Genomic DNA, 19,568 nt, shown 5'->3' with positions numbered 1-19,568 from the left:
TTATATTGGATACTTATTGCTATTGCAGAAAGTTATCACAAATTTAGTGGCACAAAATAGCACAGGTTTATTGTCTACCTGTTTGGGAGGTCATAAATGCAAAATGAATATTATGCAACTAAAATTAAAGTGCTGGTAGAGCTGCTTTCATTTTCCATGGAAGAAATTGGACTTTTCCTTTTTCAGTTTCTAGAATCTGTTCCAATTCTGTGGCTCTTGTCTCTCTTCAACCATAATTACCTATCCAAATGATCCTGACATTCATTTCATCCCTTTCTGTGACTTCATTGCCTTTCTCTGTATCTCATGAGGACTGAGTGATTATCTTCAACCCACTTAGTTAATCCAGGATAACCTTCCCATTTCAAGATCTCTATTCTATCATATATGAGAAATGGAAAATAATACATAGATAGGTTTCAAGGGTTAGTACATTTGAGAATTATGTTGTTGTGTACAGTACCATGGGCCCCAAACCAACAGTCTCCCAAAGTATGTCGAAAGAAAATGTAACAATGATAATGTAATTGTTTCTATGAATGTCAATGTACTGGTATATTACAACTTTCCCAAAGCAAGCTTTCTTTCTTTTCATTGATTTTATTTCAGCAAATTGAAAATTAGATGATGATGATGATGATGATGATGATGATGATGATGATGATGATGATAATGAAAAAGAAGAAGAGGTATAGTGTATATTTTAAGGGTAAACCTCCAAAAATGAATCTTTCACCGTTATTCTGGAATAAAGATGATATTCTTTCAGTATTATCTTATACAAGTCTTCTATGTCAGCATGTCCATGAATGATGTGAAATAGATTTACTAGCGGTATAACCCATTTTATCCAATTAAAATATGTCTCTGTCTAAACTTCTAAAATTCAAACTACATAAATGTCTGACTTACATCCTCTCAATGACCTTTAGAAGAATGTTCTGCACTCATAACATCATTCTCAGCTGGTAAGAAGCAAACTCATATATTTTACCTTTGGAAAAACTGAAACACATTTAAGGGGGAAATAGCTTATTTTGGTTGCTAGCAGAGACAGAAATATACCAGTGTGACACTTTACTGAATTTATAGAAGTGGATGTTGCCTACAACATACAGATGGTGGGTTCTAAACATTCTCTTCTAAAGTGTCAGGAACAGAGTAAAGAATGCAAAAGCAAACTTTCAAAAACTGTTGAGGTAGCTAACCATTGTGTTTCCTTGCACAAGACCAGATGAACTGGAGTCCACTCAATATGATTCCTTTTTAGCTTTCTTAAATACCACCTTAACAGGTTTAATATTATGTCACTTTTATCTCCATTAACTAGATTGATTCTTTCCTAAAACAAGCAGAGCAGGCTGGGAATGGGATATAGGGTTTCATTCCTATCCTGACCCTAAAATACTTGCTACTCTGCTTTCTGTTCACATTGTCCATCATGAAAATAAATTCAGACAATGATACAAAGATAACTCAGAATAATAGAAAGACCAATGTTGACTTTTGTTTCTTCATATTAAGGTCAAGAAGCAGTTTTAGTTACTTTGAATGTTCAGGAATTATCTGGACTTTCCAAGTACATTTTCCCCCTATATCAACTATTTCTCAGTGGTTTATCTTTCATTCCTAGCTATCTGCTTTTCTACACTAAAATATCTGAATCTTAACTGATCTCTAATTACTGAATTAGATGATTCAGGCAAGATCTCCAAATATTCATATTTAAATAAAGATACTGGGTCAACTGGTGCCACTATGGCTGCTTGGTAGATGATAGGGAATTGGGTTAAACTGGCACCATCTTGTTTTCATGGTGAAGGAAGTCCCACCCCCAGCTGATGGGTGTGCCTGAACTCCTAGATCAGGGGAGGGTACTTGGACAATAGGTTACTAGAACTGTCAGTAATGTGCCTTGCACTCACCAGACTCTAGAAATCCCTATGACCCTGGCCCCTGACCTTGACCCTATTTCGGCCCAGACCAGCTCAGTGGCCATTTTGCCATACCTAATGTCTCGTGGCATCCCACTTCATGTCTTCATTAGAGCTGATCAGGTTTGTTGGTATTGTTTTCTTGTTCTTTCTTTCCTCTCCTACTCTCATGGCTCAGTTTTCTAACTGTGTTAAATGTATTTGAACTGGCTGCTGGTCTTTGAGACAGGAGTCTACCTGCAGTCGCCACTCTCGAATAAAGACTCCCAATATTCCACCTCTCAAAATGTGGCTTCTCTGTTTCTCAAAACTGAATTCCCATACAATTATATCTATATGCATAATTTACACAAAAAAGGGAAACAAAGAAATTCATGTGTATGCTTTTCTAGGATGAATTCTTCTTACTTGATAGGAATACTGATTCATTAACAAGCTTCCAAGCTGTTTTAATGAGATATGAGTGTCATGAAAATAACTGTAGATTTTACAATATACCACTTGCTATGTTTAGCTATAGATGTGTACCAGAAACCATCACCACAGACAATTCCATCAACATATCCATCAGTCCTGAAAGTTTCTACCCATTTCTCTTGGTTTAAGTTCCTTATTTGTTTTGTTTTACTTAAGATAGGATTTAGTCTCTTATACTATTATTGTGAATAATGTGAAATCCAAATGTTGGTCTCATGAAAGTACAAAATAAAATAATGGTTACCAGAGGCTAGGAAAAATAGAGTGAAGCGAGAATGTGAAGAGGTTGGCGTACAGATAGGAGGAATATGTTCTAATCATCTCTCACACAGTAGACTGACTACAGATAACAATGGTGCATTTTATTTCAAACAGCTAGAAGCACATTCCAAATGTCCTCACCAGAGAGAAATAACAATTTTTTGAGGTGACTCCTTTGCCAATTATCCCTATCTCACCATTGAATAATCCATGTATAAAAATGCTACATCATACCCTGCAAATCTGTACAATTATATGTCACTTAAAATAAAAATATACCCCCAACAAAATTTCAAGGGAAAAATACAGTATTGTTAAGCATTGGGCTCTCTAGAAGGAAAAAAAGCACAAATTGAGAGGAAAAGGGAGCTATTGAGGGTGATACTGAAATTCAAAGAACATTGCATATGTATAAGAAGACAGCATTATGAAACTAACCAAACTCTGCTTGAAGACTGGGTGAGGAGGGAAGGTAAGAATCCACTTATGGTAGCTGAGGCAAACTTGTCCTAAATGCTCTGTGTACATATAAGGTAAATATCAAGATGGAACCCCATCATAATACAGTGTTTGCTAATTCAAATATAATTAAAAATTAAGACTATGTCGGTGTACATGTGCTATTCTGTAATAAATGTACAATATAAGTAATGCTGCTCATTCACTCCCATGCCAAACTCAAGTGCCAAAATATCCCAGATCCAATATTCACTAGGATTTTCTTTTGAATACATCAAAACAGACCTCATTAGTTTTCAAAGAGTTTGCACCTGTGTTTTGCTAAATGTTGTTGTATGTTGATTCAAAAAAACAAAACAAAATCTAACCTGAGAGAACTGAAAAGCCCATGAAACTGGCCAATTCAGACAAGACAAACAACTATCATACAAAAGTTGATTTAGGAATGGTCAGTAATTTATTTATTTGTATCAAAAGAACTCAAGAGTGGTTAGATTCTCATCTTTATATGTGATGTGTCACTTGGTTCACCACCATTCCCCAGATTTTTTCTCTACAGAATTTTAAGAATGTGTAGTGCATTGGCCTAATCCAAGCTACAACTTCACTACTAACTAAAATATAGTAAGATAAGAGAGCCAGAGTAATGTTTATCAATCCTTTTATCCAGAAGCCTAGACTACAAAGAATGATGGTTATCCAATGTGTGAGTGATAAGGACTGAACAGTTGACTGCTTGTTATTCTGAAGGAATAAATATTACCAAAAGACAGATATCTGAGGTATTATATATGATCAACCTTTTAATCATCTTTCCTCTTATTTCTATTGACTAAAAAGATATGCCAGATTGCTTTTTAGAGTATTTATAAGTTTTGAAATGCATGCTCTTGCCAGTGTTTTTTTTAAGATAGTAAATATATTTCAATTCAATTTATAACAGAATATCCAGTTGAACTTCAAGGAAAACATTCTGAAAACAGTATTGACTGTCTAAACTATAAAAATAGCCATACTACATTCATATTGGTGAACTTTTGTACAAATAAAACAACTATAACAAAAATATCCAGGTATCAATTCCTCCCAAAGTATAAGAATAAAATAGTACTTGTCCATTCACATTGAAGTGTCTTATAAAATTACATTTCTAGCTTTGGTAGACTCATTTCCAAAGCTTTAGTGGAATAGGACTCATCCATTTACACAGGAGTCCTTGTTACAACATCACTTTTCTAGCTTTGATAGACTCATTTTCGATGCATTTTCCTCTCTTTCACAGTTCCATGCTGTTCTAATTTAAGGCGTTTTTTTTTAATGTGGTTGTGGTGCTATTTCAAACATCTTTAACAAAGGTCATGCTAAAACTAATATGAAATTTTAAATCAAGTACTTATTTAAACATCTCTGTATTTACCTTTTCTGAAATGGCAAAGGCTGCTAGTCTTGTTTAGAGAGTTAGTTTTAATTTCATGATAATTATCCTGAGAAGCTTTCATGTTGAACAAAATTTCATTTGCTTGCAGAACTGTTCATTTCCTCCTTACTTGATAACAATTATTTATTTCACCCAGTATCCTATTAATTTTAAAAATTAATTTTCAGCGTTTGCTCCTCTGGATTCAATTGTATTTCTTTTGAAGAATGGAATAAAATATTTCTAAACAAGCAGAGTCAATCATTTGTCTGAAATCCTGTCCATTCCCCTATTATTCCCATACTATTCCCAGCTATTTTCTCTGGTCTCTCTCCATACATGTTTGAAAGAATTTTGTGTCAAATGTTATCTTTGCAAATTTATGTAGGAAAGAAAACTAAATGTCCCTTTGGGTGATGTTTAAGTAGAGCCTTGGAAACAACTAACCTGAGAAAATATTCACTTTTAGGAAGATTATAATGGATGGTGAAATACAAAATGATGTGTCAGCAACTACCCTTCTGCCTAAATGCAAACACTTTATCAAAGTCAATAGATAATTAAACTTTCATGTACATTTATGCATTGCCAAAACATACATGCTTATGGTCTTTTAGATAATCTTATCCTCTTTTTCTCTCTTTTTTTTTTTTTTTTGTTCAGGAAAATGTTGCCATTTAAAGATCACAATATGTTTATGTATACCCACATTTTTCTCTTTGTGCCTGGAAGACTTAGTGATGTATTTTATAAAGAATTCAATTTGCCAATACTTTATCTTTAAAAACATTTCTCAGTGTTTTTGCAAATCACATAAACAAAGATTTATTATTACCATATTCACTATCATCTTGCCCAGTAATTCCAAGCTTCCATGAAGATAATTCTTAGAAAACAACCCTCTTACACAGAAAAAAAAAAGCAGAGGGCTTTATTTTTTAAATTAAGTTTTTATTGTGAAAATACTATACAAAGGGGTTACAGTTACATGAGCAAGGTAATGAGTACATTTCTTATCCAGCACTGTTGCCTCCTCCTTTGTTTTTCCCCTAGCATCCCATCCCTCCCACCTCCTCAGCTACACCCCCTCCTCCACCCCAACCCCCCACACACACCTAAATTGTAAAGTTCGTTTTCGTCTTAGTGTCTTGTACATCTCATTGTTGCAATGGGTCAATCTGTATCCCTATTTTAACAATTTGTTTTTTTCCCTCCCTAAATTATACCAACATCAAGTACAGTGAAAACAGGGGTTATACTGTGAGGGAGGGACATACAAAGCAACAAAAAAATTACATGGTACCTTATAAATACATTAGAAACAATAGCAAGGGAGAGAAAAACTGCTTGTGTCCCAGGTTTTATTAATGCTAGTTATCCTAATTGCTTAGAATTTTACAAAAGCCATGCTGTTATTTCCTGTTTTACAATAAGACTTAATAATTAATTTGCCTAAAGTTGGAAATTATAGTTGCCAGCACTTGTTTATTAGCTGGCATGAAAATCAAAGCTGTTGGTCTCTGGAGCCTATCTTTCATAACTTCTATAGAGCTGACATTTAAATATTAATTTATTTATTTCAGATTTGAAAATTGTATCTTTTAAAATTATGTATCGACAAATTACATATGGATAAATTGACAAATTGACAAATTGCTAAATTATACTTATTTGGAGACAATGTTAGGATTCTTGAATAAATTATAGAAAGTAATTGAATCAAGCTAATATAGCTTTTTTATATGTCTGACATTTTCATAAGAAGTTTCCATTTTACTTCAGGTATTACTAAAATTATTAGCTATGTTCACATTGGTATGTAGTACAAATAAAAAAAATGAACTTATTTCTCATTTGTAACTGATGTCTTTTCTTCCCTTTGATTTTTGCTTTTCTATCACTTAGAATTCTGTGATTCTACTCTCTGCTTCTCTGCTCCCTTTAGTGGTTTTAGATCCTACACAGGAGTCAGAATACGTAGTATGTTTTTTTCTGCACTTAGCATTTGGCTTGTTTCATTCAACATTATGACCTCAAATTCGCTCCATGGCTCCACATGACAAAATTTCTGTATTCTAGTTAGTGTGTGTCTGTGTGTGTGTGTGTGTGTGGGTTCATTCATTTACTTGGACACTTTGGTTGTCTTCTGATTCTACCATTTAGACTAAAGTTCCTTTGAAATGATTATCTTTAATATTTCAATATTTTAGTAAACACTTAGAAGTTAGTCTTCTATATCATAGGTTTATTATGTTTTGGGGTTGTTTGTATTCTATTTGTTTTCAATGATAAACCTGTATTACTTATACACATGGATGAGAACAGATTTTTCAGTACATATATGCAACATGGTTATTGTATTTTTAGCCTGCTGAATGATCTCTATAATAATTTTCATAATGGTTTTACCTTCCCACGAACTGTGTACAAGGGTTCCTTTTTCAACATCTACTACAAACACATAGGATTTAATTTTTATGTACAAGTGTGGGCTCTGCAAACACAACCCAGGGCCATGCACATGCTGAGCATATGATCTACTATTAAGCCCAGCCCAAATTTGGATTTTTATGATCACCACCATTTTACCAGGTATGAAGAAACATTCCTTCATGGTTTTAGTTTGCATCTCCCCCAAAATTAATGATGCTGAACATTCTCTTCTAACTGTTAACCATTTTTCTTTTGTGAAGATTTCAGGTTCTTTGCTCATTTCTAATAGTTTTCTTAATTCATATTATTTGAGTTCTTTATACACTTGGAACATTAATCACTTCTGAGGTATATGTTTGGAAAAAATTCAGTCTATTGGGTGTCACCAAGAAAATGAAAGAAATGCACATTTAAAACTAAAACAACTATTAAAAGATATAAAAGAAAAAATAGAAGAATTAGAAATATATCTCATTTTCAAAGAGTAGAAGAATTAAGATGGGCATAGTTGCGGTGGCTCACACCTGTATTCCTAGCTACTCAGGAGGCTGAGATATGAGGAACAAGGTTCAAAGCCAGCCTGGGCAGGAAAGTCCATGAGACTCTTATCTCCAATTAACAACCTGAAAATTGGAAGTGAAGAGCTCAGGGACAGCGCCCCATGACCAAACCCTCTCCCCGCAAAAAAATACATGGTTAAAGGTCTCTAATGCAAAAGGTGACACACAGATTCAGAGAAGTCCCTTTGTTACTTGTTTGTTATTTGGCATGAGATTGCTACAAAAAGCAATCCTAAATCCATATGGAGCCAAACACATAAGAGGGAAAACAAACAGCCAAGGCAATAAGAAAATTAGGAACGATTGCCATTTTCATGATGTTGATCCTTCAATCCAGGAGCATGGGAGGTTTTTCCATTTTCTAAGTTGTGTTTTGATTTCCGTTTTTCAGGTTTTTAAAGTTTTTATCATAGAAGTCCTTCACTTCTTTGGTTAATTCCTAGGTATTGTATTTTTTGTGGGGCTATTATGAATGGAGTTGCTTTCCTGATTTCAGCCGCGCTCTTTGCATCCTTGGCATACAGAAAAGCCATTGATTTTTGAGGGTTAATTTTAAACCTTGCTACTTTGCCAAAGTTTTGAATCAGCTCGAGTAATTTGGGAGTGGAGTCCTTTCTAAGGCTATCTATGAATTCAATGTGTTACCTATCAATATTCCAACCTCATTCTTCAAGGACATAGAAGAAGCAATCCACAAATTCATGTGGAACAATAAAAGACCCCGAATAGCAAAAACGATAATCAACAGAAACAACAGTGCTGGAGGAATATCAATACCAAATTTCAAAGTTTACTACAAAGCCATAGTAATCAAAACAGCTTGGTACTGGCACAAGGAGAGACCTCAGGACCAATAGAATAGAATTGAAGACCCAGAAATGAACCCACTGACCTATAGACACCTAATCTTCGATAAGGGAGCTAAAAAATAGAATGGAAGAAAAACAGCCTCTTCAGTAAATGGTCCTGGGAAAACTGGTTAATCACTTGTTGAAAACTAAAGCTAGATCCTTATATATCACCCTGCACCAGAATCAACTTCAAATGGATCAAAGACCTTGGAGTCAAAGCAGATACCCTGAAAACATTACAGGAGAGAATAGGAGAAACCCTAGGTTTTCTTGGCACAGGATGAAATTTTCTTAATAGAGACCCAGAAACACAACAAATCAAAGAAAGGTTGGACATGGGATTGCATAAAATTGCAGAGCTTCTGCGCAGCAAAGGACATAGCTAGCAAGATCAATAGAAAGTCCAGGGATTGAGAGAAGATCTTCACTAGCCATACAACAGACTAGGGTCTCATATCTAAAATATGTAAACTTGTTCAACCACTTTGGAAAGTAGTATGGAGGTTCCTCAAAAGACTCCATATAGAATTCCCCTTTGAGCCAGCAATCCCACTTTTGGGCATTTACCCAAATGATCACAAACAACACCATACTAAAGCTACCAGCACAACTATGTTTATTGCAGCATTATTTACCATAGTTAAGATATGGAACCAACCCAGATGCCCCTTAGTAGATAAATGGATCAAGAAAATGTGATATATATACACAATGGAATTCTATGTCTCATCAGAAAGAATGACATCGCCCCATTGTTAGAATGACATCGCCCCATTGGAAGACTTGGAAAAAATTATATTAAGTGAAGTAAGCCAGGCCCAGAGAAACATGGTTTCCCTTATTTGCAATAACCAGTATATGTCTGGGACAAGCAGAAAAGTTTAGATAAGATGATGTTAAGAGAAATGAACCCCAAGATAGGGACACAAGTGGCTTTTTCTTCTTTGCTATTATTTCTAACGTATTTGTAAGATACCATGTGATTTTTTGATCCTTTATATGTCCTTCCCCATAGTATAACCCCTGTTTTTACTATATTTGATGTTGGTATAATTTGGGGAGGGGAAGGGAAAAAACAAAATGTTTAAATAGGGATACAGATTGACCCATTGCAACAATAAGATATACAAGATATATACGAACTTTACAATTTAGGCAGGGTGGGAGGGGGGATGGAGGGTGGGAGTGTAGTTGAGGAAGTGGGAGGGACAGGATAGTAGGGGAAAAACAAAGGAGGAGGGAACAATGCTTGTTAAGAAATATACTCATTACCTTGCTGATGTAACATTAACCCCTTTGTACAGTATTTTCACAATAAAAACCTTAATTAAAAGAAAAGAGAAAATTATGAACAAGAAAGACAAGTCTGGATACATCATATTAACTGGTTTCAAATGACCACAACATTGTAATAATTAAACATCATGAAGCTGGTATAAAAATGCAGTCAAGGAAATAGAATAGATAGCCCAGAAATGAACTCATCAACAGTCATAACTTTTAATTTTCAATAAGGCTACCAAGAATGTGCCATAGAAAATAAAGTCTCCTTAATAAATGATTTTGAGAAAATAGATATCTGAACATCAGAGACAGAATTTGATTCTTATCTCATAATAGACTTATGCTATGTATGACATATATAGCATATTTATGGGTGAAAAGGTAGTAAAGATTAAGTATAATATCTGAAATTATAAATCAGTAGAAAAGAATGCATGAGCAAAACTATCTAACTATATGGTCTAGATAAGATTTTTTAAAATTTGACCTCAAAAGTGTAGCATAAAACAAAAATGAATGAATGGGATTAATCAAGTTAGCAAATTCCTGTACCACAAAGGACACAATTGACCATCAGTTTAGTTTCTGTTCTTTCTTTTATTTTATTTATATGTGTGTTTCTTCCCCATCCAATGTCTGTTCTTTCTGAAAAGGTTTTCCTGAAATAAATTAATGTTTTAAGTATAATAATTAGTCTGATTTAACTTCTGAAATATCTTTTTGCTGAAATATTTTCTAGCTAAATTAAAAGTTTCTTACCAAAATTAGCTTTCTTTCAAACTTAAGGTCCAACTGGTGTTATAAATTGGTATGAGAGTTTCTGTAGCATGATATTTTTCTTAGATGCAATTAGTATAGTGCAAATACATTATGTTCAATGCTTTGTGTAGCTGTAGATTTTATGATATTTGTCTTTCTGATTAAGTGGATAATTGGAAATATTTTTTCTAAAAGAACACTAAAATTTCCAAATCTTTTTGAAAAAGAAACTGATTAAGAAATTAAGCTCATAAGAAAACATGGTATTTGGATTTAATCCATGTCAATATTGTATAATTACTTTGAATTTTCCCACCACATCTCTGGAACTTATGAATAAAACACTTAGAAGAGTTTGCTTTCCATTATGTCTCACAACATGTGCCTTTAAGAACACCTTTGAAAGCAGTCCCTTGTAAAGTCATTTCCATTATAGCTATATCTTACAACAATCAATGAAGTAACATGTATTAAATAATGATGCCTGTCCTTCCCTTTTTCTCAGCACTCATATTTTTACTATGCAATCAGAACCTATTAAACTTCTTGCTAAGTACTACATAGACAACTTTTGGCCAGAGTTCTCCTAAGTTTCTCATCCTTATTGTCTCTTCCTCTGTGTGCGCCTTGTCATGCCTGAATTAGGTTTCTAAACACCAACTGTTGTGTGTGTGTCCCATAGCTCCCACTGGTTTTATGAATATTACTGAGGCAGACAAAAATCAAATGCATAGAAACTGTCAGTAGAATAGAACAGATGTGTGTGAGGTACTGTAATCACTACAGGTGACCCCCACAGATACAGTTGCTATGGTGAGGCAGACCCCTGTGAATCAGGCATTCGTGGAACATCTTGTAAATGAAAAACAGGAAAAGGGGGGTGGTAAGAAGGAAACTTTATAAGAAAGCATCAAAATCTGTTTCATTGTTCACTCAATATATCTTTTTAAATCAGGTTCATGACTTTTCTAAACCCATCATTAACATAAGAGTAGAAAGTATCTGCTTTCCATTACCTTGATTGTCTTTCACATTCATTGTCTGATGTCTCATATGTATTCCCCAAGTGTTTGAAATGAACAAAGGCAAATAGCTTGCTTAATTCTTGAGAAATTCACCATTCCAGATACTCTGTTACTCTCCAAAGCAAAGGTATTGGGTAAAATCTATAGAGACGGAGTTGAATTTACAAATAAGTTGGGAAATTTTTGGTAGCATTTTTTTCAGTGAGTGACGTCATCTCCATAAAGCTAGTTTTCCCTTCTTAGAAAATTTTGAAGGTTATCTCTAAAAACCAATTTTTACATATTTACTTTTATACTTCTCTGTTATTCTAACTCTTCTTTTTTGTTTCTTTCTTTCAAACAAAAATTCACATAGCTGTTAAAATGCAATGATAATTATTAACAACTTTTCTTGATGCCTGCTTTCTTTTACTGTGACAAAATATCCAAGAGAAAGCACACAAAAGGAGGAAATAATTATTTCGGTTCATGGTTTCAGAGGCTTCATGGTCAGTTGGCTCTGGTGTTTTGGGCCTGATGGAGTTGAATGTATAAATTATATGGAGGAAGGACGTGGAAGAAAAGTAGATACTCGATCCATAGCAGACAGAAAGCAAAAAGAGGAGAAAGGGTCTGTCTGGAATCCCAATATATCCCCTTTCCCATGAAGTCAATACTGGAAAAGGAATATTCCACATAGGAAATTTTGGTATTTATGAAGAAAGGAATCCTATTTCCAAGGGATTATTTGAAAATAGCCAGACCTTGCAAAAGTTTGGCCTCTCAATTGGAAAAAAAATTTCTAAGGAGTAAAGGTCTTAAACTCTGTAGATTATCTCAGGCAGTAAACCCAGGTACTTAACTTGCTAAATTAAAGCCATGATGGCATTTGGAACTGTTAGCTACCCTGAAAAACATAGCCTTTACTTTATCTTTCTGATAAAATAACTATCTTCAAATCATAATGAGGTTTGGTGGAAAACAAATCCCAGATGCAGGTCTTGCTGATGATCCATTCTTGAAAAATCTCAAATTTGTGTTGAAAATTAAAGCAATAAATCTACTATGACAGGAAACAGAATAAAACAAGCACTTTTAGACTCTGGAAATGATTCTGCACTTCGAATTTTTGTTTCCCTTACTTCGAGAAATATACCAAAACAATCCTGGAGTTGACTGATTACAGAGATAAAAACATAAAGTTATTTTTATATTAAATTTTTGGTTACATTTTTTCAATGCTACTATGCTGCTTGACCATGAAATTATAATTTTGATTGCACTACATATAGAAATCATACTCTATCTCAGAAATAAACAAGGCACAAAATCGGTTCAAGTAAACAATGTCAAAACAATGTTTCAGAAATTGCTTTTCTCACTTTTGCATGATTGTTTCCTAATATCTTTGAAGCTCTATAAAATATCACTAAGGCTATGACAGCTACTCACACTGGTAGAAAATGCTACATTAATTTAGGAAAATTTCTATTTGATTCTCAAACTTTCTCCAGCCATATCCTTTCTTTCTTTCCTTCCTTCCTTTCCTCCCTTTCTCCCTTCTATTTCCTGCTTTACTCTATCATTTTCCAAATTTTACTTCCTTTCCTCAGAGGCACCATGGTACATTGCATAAATTTTTTTTTGGAAAGGAAAATAGATTCAACTCTACTCTAGGCTCTGACATTTCCTTGTGAAAACCTGAGCACATTATCCTATTCAAGCTTCAGTTGCTTCACTTATTAAAAATAGAGCTAATAAAACTTACATAAAATTAATATAATGAAACTATAAACATCTAAGAGCCTTGATAAATATAAAAAATTCAATAAATATATGACATTGTTTTTAAATAGTATTACTTCTTTGCCTTTTACACCATCCTTATCCCTTTCTTCATGATTTAAATACAGTTTATTAGGAACTTCCTAAGTTCTATAGCGAGATAGTAAATGAAAGCTCATTTTCCCCTCAATTAGTTACTCATTTATAAGATAAGAAAAATAAGTGAGACAAATTAAAAGTAGATTGTTCTTTTAATATATTAAAAAATACATAGTGGATACTAAAACCAAATTATGTTTTTTACTTGTTTGTTTGTTTGTCAGTCATGGGGCTTGATCTCTGGGCCTGGGCATTGTACACCAGCTCTTCAGCTCCAGGTTAGAGCTCTACCACTGGAGCCACAGCACCACTTTCAGTTTTCTGGTAGTTTATTGGAGATAAAAGTCTCCCAGACTTTCCTGCCTGGCGTGGCTTTGAAACGTGATCCTCAGATCTCAGCCTCCTGAGTAGATAGCATTACAGGCATGAGCCACCAGTGCTTAGCCCAAATTATGTTTATATACAGATGTGAAAATGTCACAATAAAATTCACTTCTGGGCATAATTAATATATGCTAATAAAAAGTGTTTGCTGCCTAAATAGAGTTTTGCTTCTGCCCTAGAAAATATAATTGTTCTCTTCCCTGAGAAAAGAAAAAAGTTTTGCTTCTGCCCTAGAGAATGTAACTTTTCTTTTCCTGACAAGAGTGATAGTGAGCATTTCTGAGTGAGCCCTCAATGTTGTACCTATGTGGAACTGTTTTATCCACAACTGATTGGCCAAAATATGCATCTGGAATGACTTCAGTTTCCAGATATATACATACATACATACATGCATATATACATATACATACATATATATATATATATGTATATGTATACTCTGTTGTGTGAGAAACCATTCCATCTCCTAGAGAACTTTCAATACACTGGATGAGCTATATTATTTTTTACTGTAGTTGAATACAATCCACAAATATTAATCTTATACACTGTAGAAATACAACAAAGTTTTATACTCCCAAGGAAATCTTGAACTACTGTGGATTAAACATCAATGAATATTCCAACACTCTAAGGATGAGTGTACTGATGAGTATAAGGGGAAATTTAAGGTATGTCCAATTTAATAGGTTTGGCCTTTAGAGAAGTAATCATCTATTAATGCATTTTGGCTTTTGTCCATAGGCTGTGTTATTAGATCTTTTGCATTAAGGTTGTGATGCATTCTTCTCAATTACGTACTTTGGAATTAGCCAACAGGGTATTAATCTATCCTGTCTTCTAACTATCTATCTATTTATCATCCAGCTCATTTATTGGTCTGTCATTTTTTTGTGTGTGAGGGTCTTGTACATGCTAGGCAATTGTTCTACAGAGGGGAAATTAGGACTCCCCTGATAAGGGCAATAGCTGCTAGGGTTGTCTCCAGCACAACTGTGGTCCAGTGTGTGCATTCCTAGCCTCCACTCAGTCAGAAGCCCCTACCATACTGTGCATGGAGATGGGGGATCATAGACTCCTTGCATCATACCACCCCTTGACCAGTCAGACTATAGGAGAAGGCAAAGGACTGTAAATATACCCAGTTGGACAGTTGGACCCTTGCTCTGGTTCTCTTCCTCATATGAAGAATCCATTTTGCTGTCTTTAGGGCTGGTGCTTTTACTATTTCTTTTGTTTCTGAATAAACTTGCTCTGTCTTCTTTAAACACTTTCTTGTCCCTTAATTCTTTAATTGGTAGAGAAAATAAACCCTAGATAGTATTACTGCTGCTCACCTATAGCTCCACCCCAGGTTCCAAGAAGGGATCTAGGTAAATAATAAAAAGATTGCCTTAATTAAAAATAGACATGATCTTGGAAAAAGTAAAAAAAAAATCTTTGCTATCTTTAGCTTAGAAGGGGTGAAAGCATGAGTAAAGTCCTGTGTTTCTATTATTTGAATTATCTTCTTTCTGGCCAGTGTTTACTCATGTACAGTTACAAGACAGATACATTTTCTAGAGAAAACTAACAAAATTTGAGATTTAGACACAGGCTGAAACAAAATATTTCCAGAAATTACTCTAAAGAAAACACAGGACCCAGAAGCTGTCTCACATTACATTGACTAAATAATTGTGGCTTAAGAACATTATCTGAAGATAACTAATAGGCAATACCAACACAATCTTTTACCCAGGTTTTTTTAGTGTTATTAAATGTTGATTCATTTAAATAGAAATATATTTAGAGTTCCATGGCAAAATTAAAGTAATTTGAATTCATTACTGGGACCTATATTTTAGTTAAAATTCTTCATAATTAAGATATCAAAATCTTACTAATGGTAAATTACACTATGAAAATATTATAAAACTGTTTTGAGTCAATCACTTATTGATGATTAATGGCCATGATTTACAAGCCTGGTAACTATTAATGGAAAGTTTGGTTAAAGTCTTATGTACTAGTTATGATGATGTACATTTCTTTTATAAATGATAGTAATTCAATTTAAAATAGTTTTCATGTTTGTATCACTAAACTACCACTTCCTTTTGTTTAAAGACTTATACATGGTAGTATAGTAGAGGTAACTTTCTCCCTTCAATTCCAACTCATTTACTAAGCTAAAAAGCAAAAGTTATTTCCAACCAATTTATTAAACCATTTATCTAACCATTTATTTCATCTATATTTTGCATACATTCTCTTCTCTTTTAAAATATTATCATTTGATGTATGTGGAGCCTACGTATGTTATACATGGAGGGAGGGTGAATCCTATTGTCACAAAATTCTTGACAGCTCATTCTAGACAGTCCTTGTTTTGTGACAAGCCAACTTGCAAAGATCCCCGTAGTTAACAATACTAACATTTATCTGCTCAAGGAAAAGTATTGGCCTGGGAGCTCTATGCTCAGCTGAGTCCTCTGGAGCATTTGATATATATTTTGACCTTTCAGAGAAAGGAAATAAAACAGAGTGTGCCTATAATTAACTTAGTTTTTACAATTCAGTTTGGAAAATGATTCATGATTTCTGAAATTCTCTGGGTGACACTCCTTCCTAATTAGCAACAACCCATCTCACCAGAGCCAACACAGACTTGCTTCAGGTTTCTAGCTGCTTCACTATAGCAAAATCAAGATATAATAGTAAGAGGGGACAATGTTTGATACTGAGAGAGGCACTCTGCAGAGGTAAACTCATAGATATAGAATGTAAAAGCAACATTTTTTTCTTTTCCAATGGCTACTTATATACAGAACCAAATAAGGAGGCTCCCTGCTGGGCCAGCCATGCAACTTCTGGTTTATTCAGAAAAGATCTAATAAAATTAATCAGCTCCATAAAAATGAAAATCCAAATGTACCTGAGTGCTGATCTCATAAATAGAAACTGCTTGCTTGAATAGGTTGAATATCCTTAAAGTTGAATGGAGGTGAAAAAAAAATTTTAAAATTTAAAAACCCCAATTCAAATATTTTTTTAAATTTTAAATTATTTTTAACTGGTGGTTAAAAGGGGTTTCAATTCAGCATGTGAATTTATGAATACAATGAATCTTAATCAAGTCCCATATTCAGAGTTTAAATCACAGGACTGCCAAACAAAAAGTAAATGTTTAGATGTTTTCATTAAAGATCCCACTGAGATATTAAAGAAATTATGGCAGCTAGTTTATGGTATCTATGAATCGAGAAGGGGAGTAGTAGGTCAGGGGCTAGCATCACTAAAAGGGTGATTTAGGATTAGAATATGAACTCTACCATTTGTGACTTCAAATAACACATAAAACTCTCTAAGCTTAACTTTATTTGCTTAGGTAATTGGTAGAATAATGGTAACAGCACATTCATACTTGAACACAGTTTTCATGATAGGATAAGGGATAGTTTAGAAAATAGAAAGCTTATTAAATCTAAAGTGTTTTACATATTAGGATTATTTGCTTAAGAGAAAGTATAAATCCATGAATACTTTTCTAAACTTAATATTTCACAAGACTATTTTACATTGGTAATATATTGAAAGAAAACTCTATCGCATCTGATTCACTCCATCAGCAGTAAGTAGCCGAAGGCTATTCCCTGTGCAGCCTTCTCTCTTAGCTCTCTGCACTTCCCCTCCCTAAAGCGATAGAAATTTAATAAATTCATGCAGAAATAAAACTTAGCTTTCTTAAACAACTCTCATCATTCAGATATTATAATCATCTTATTCAGCAGACATTATTCTCTGTTTTCATGCTTTCTATTTACTTTTGTTTTATTATCCATGTACTTATATCTTGATAAAATAATTGCTCTCCTAGAACACTTCCTTATATGTACAAAAAAGGACATAGCACCTCTTAAAAGCATGACTATCTTCTATGCTCAGAATTTGTTCTAGCTATACTACATGTATGGCCTATGAAACACACTGTAACTAGAAGACAAATATGAACTCTAGGTAATAATACTTTTTTATCCATTCTGGCCAACTCATATATTAGTACTTCTAATTGTAAGTTGCTATTTGGTATACAAAATACTCAATGATTAAGAAGAAAGCCCTAGCCCATAAGCTATCATTAATTATCTTTTTTGTTTGTTTTTGTTGTTGTTTATTTTTGGATTTTATTTTTTATTTAATTTTATTGTCAAGGTGATGTACAGAGGGGGTTATAGTACATACATAAAGTAGTGAGTACATTACTTGTCAAACGTGTTACCACCTTCCTCATTTTTGTTCCAATTTCCCTCCCTTCCAATCCCCCCCAAGTTGTAAAATTCATTTCCAACATATTGTTCTGTGAGTATTGCTGTTGCATTGGTTCACCCTTTGTCCTTTGTTTTACCATTTTTTTGTTCCCCTTTCCTTCTCTAATTCAGATAAACATATATACAATATCCAAGGTACCAAAATCAAATACAGTGACAACAAGGGATAAACCATACGAGAAGAACACACAAAAGAAATCACATAGTACATTAACAACAGCAACAACAACAAAGAAGATGAAGAATCTCTTGTTTCCATATCTTGGAGTTCATTTTGCTTAACATCATCTTATATGGTCATTTTTAAATAGCTATTGACCTATTCTGCTCATCTGCTACAACCATCCTAGATGTGTACTAATTATTACAAATGATGGAAACCATGGAACCTGTGTTTCTTTGAGTCTGGCTTACTTCATTTCAGATGATTTTTTTCCAAGTCTGTCCATTTCCTTATGAATGGGGGTGATGCAATTCTTTCTGATGGAAGCCTAGAATTCCTTTGTGTATATATCATTAATTCTTATTTAGTAGTGGAAAAGGAACGATGGCAAAGTTATATCGGCTAGTGTTCTTTAAGCCAGTTACCACTGTTATATAGGACCCTGGATAGATAGTTCATCCAAGAACCACAATGAATTCATCAAGTATCCACCACAATTCACCAAGTGTGATAATGAATTTATCAGTCTTGTCTATAGAAGAGTTGGTTTCTCAGAGAGCTTATTATTCTCAGCCTTCACATCAAGAATATCTTCAAACAAATGAGCCTGTTCTGTCTTGGTAAAACAATGTTGACAAATTAAGTTTTTTAGAGAATTAGGAAAATACACTAGGGAAGATGTTAAAGAAGCTTCTTAGAAACGGTGAGATTTTAGTATCTAAGATGGGATTGTAGACAGCAACCCAGAGATTCAGTTGCTACAGTCATGGTGATAAAAGCAAACAGAAAGACAGTTCTTACAACTCGTCCTTTCCTCTCCACAGCAGGCTCTCATTTCAACATTATTTTCATTTGCAGCTTTTTCTTTTTTTTTTTTAAATTTTATTTTATTTTATTTGAGAACATACCGTACAGAGGGGTTACAATTACATTGGCAGGATAATGCATACATTTCTTACCAAGCATTGCAGCCTCCTCCTTTGTTTACCCTTCACCTCCCTTCCCAGCCTCCCCCCTCCCCCAACCCAATCATACCCTCCTCCCCCCCCCCACACCGACATTGTAAAGCTTGCTTTGACATGACATTTTGTAATTCTCCTTGTTACAACAGGTCCACCTGAATCCTTAAACGACTTGTTTGTCCCCATCTCCTCCACATGTTATACTGACATCAAATAAAGTGAAAGCGGGGGTTGCACTGTGGGGGAGGACCATACAAAGCAACAAAGAAATAATCTTATAAATGAGTTAGAAACACATGCATGAAAGAAACGAAAACATTAAAATACATATTTAAGGGTTCGTTTTCCTAACATCACATTATCTGACCTTTTCCGCTTGACTCATACCTATACTAGATATTGCAAATAAGGGAAACCATGGGA

At 34.1% G+C, this 19,568-nt stretch overlaps 1 pseudogene; it reads left to right on the top strand.

Annotated features, from left to right (window-relative positions):
• Nucleotides 1-464: 464 nt before the first annotated feature.
• LOC138825869 (ferritin, mitochondrial-like) overlaps nucleotides 465-19,568 on the top strand; it is a 136,969-nt pseudogene continuing 117,865 nt past the window's right edge.

Source organism: Dipodomys merriami, unplaced genomic scaffold (genome assembly GCF_024711535.1).
Source record: "Dipodomys merriami isolate MVZ:Mamm:240054 unplaced genomic scaffold, mDipMer1.0.p SCAF_14, whole genome shotgun sequence".
In the NCBI taxonomy this organism is placed as follows: Eukaryota; Metazoa; Chordata; class Mammalia; order Rodentia; family Heteromyidae; genus Dipodomys; species Dipodomys merriami.
Note: the sequence above shows the minus strand (reverse complement) of the source record. Positions and strands in the feature narration are given on the sequence as shown.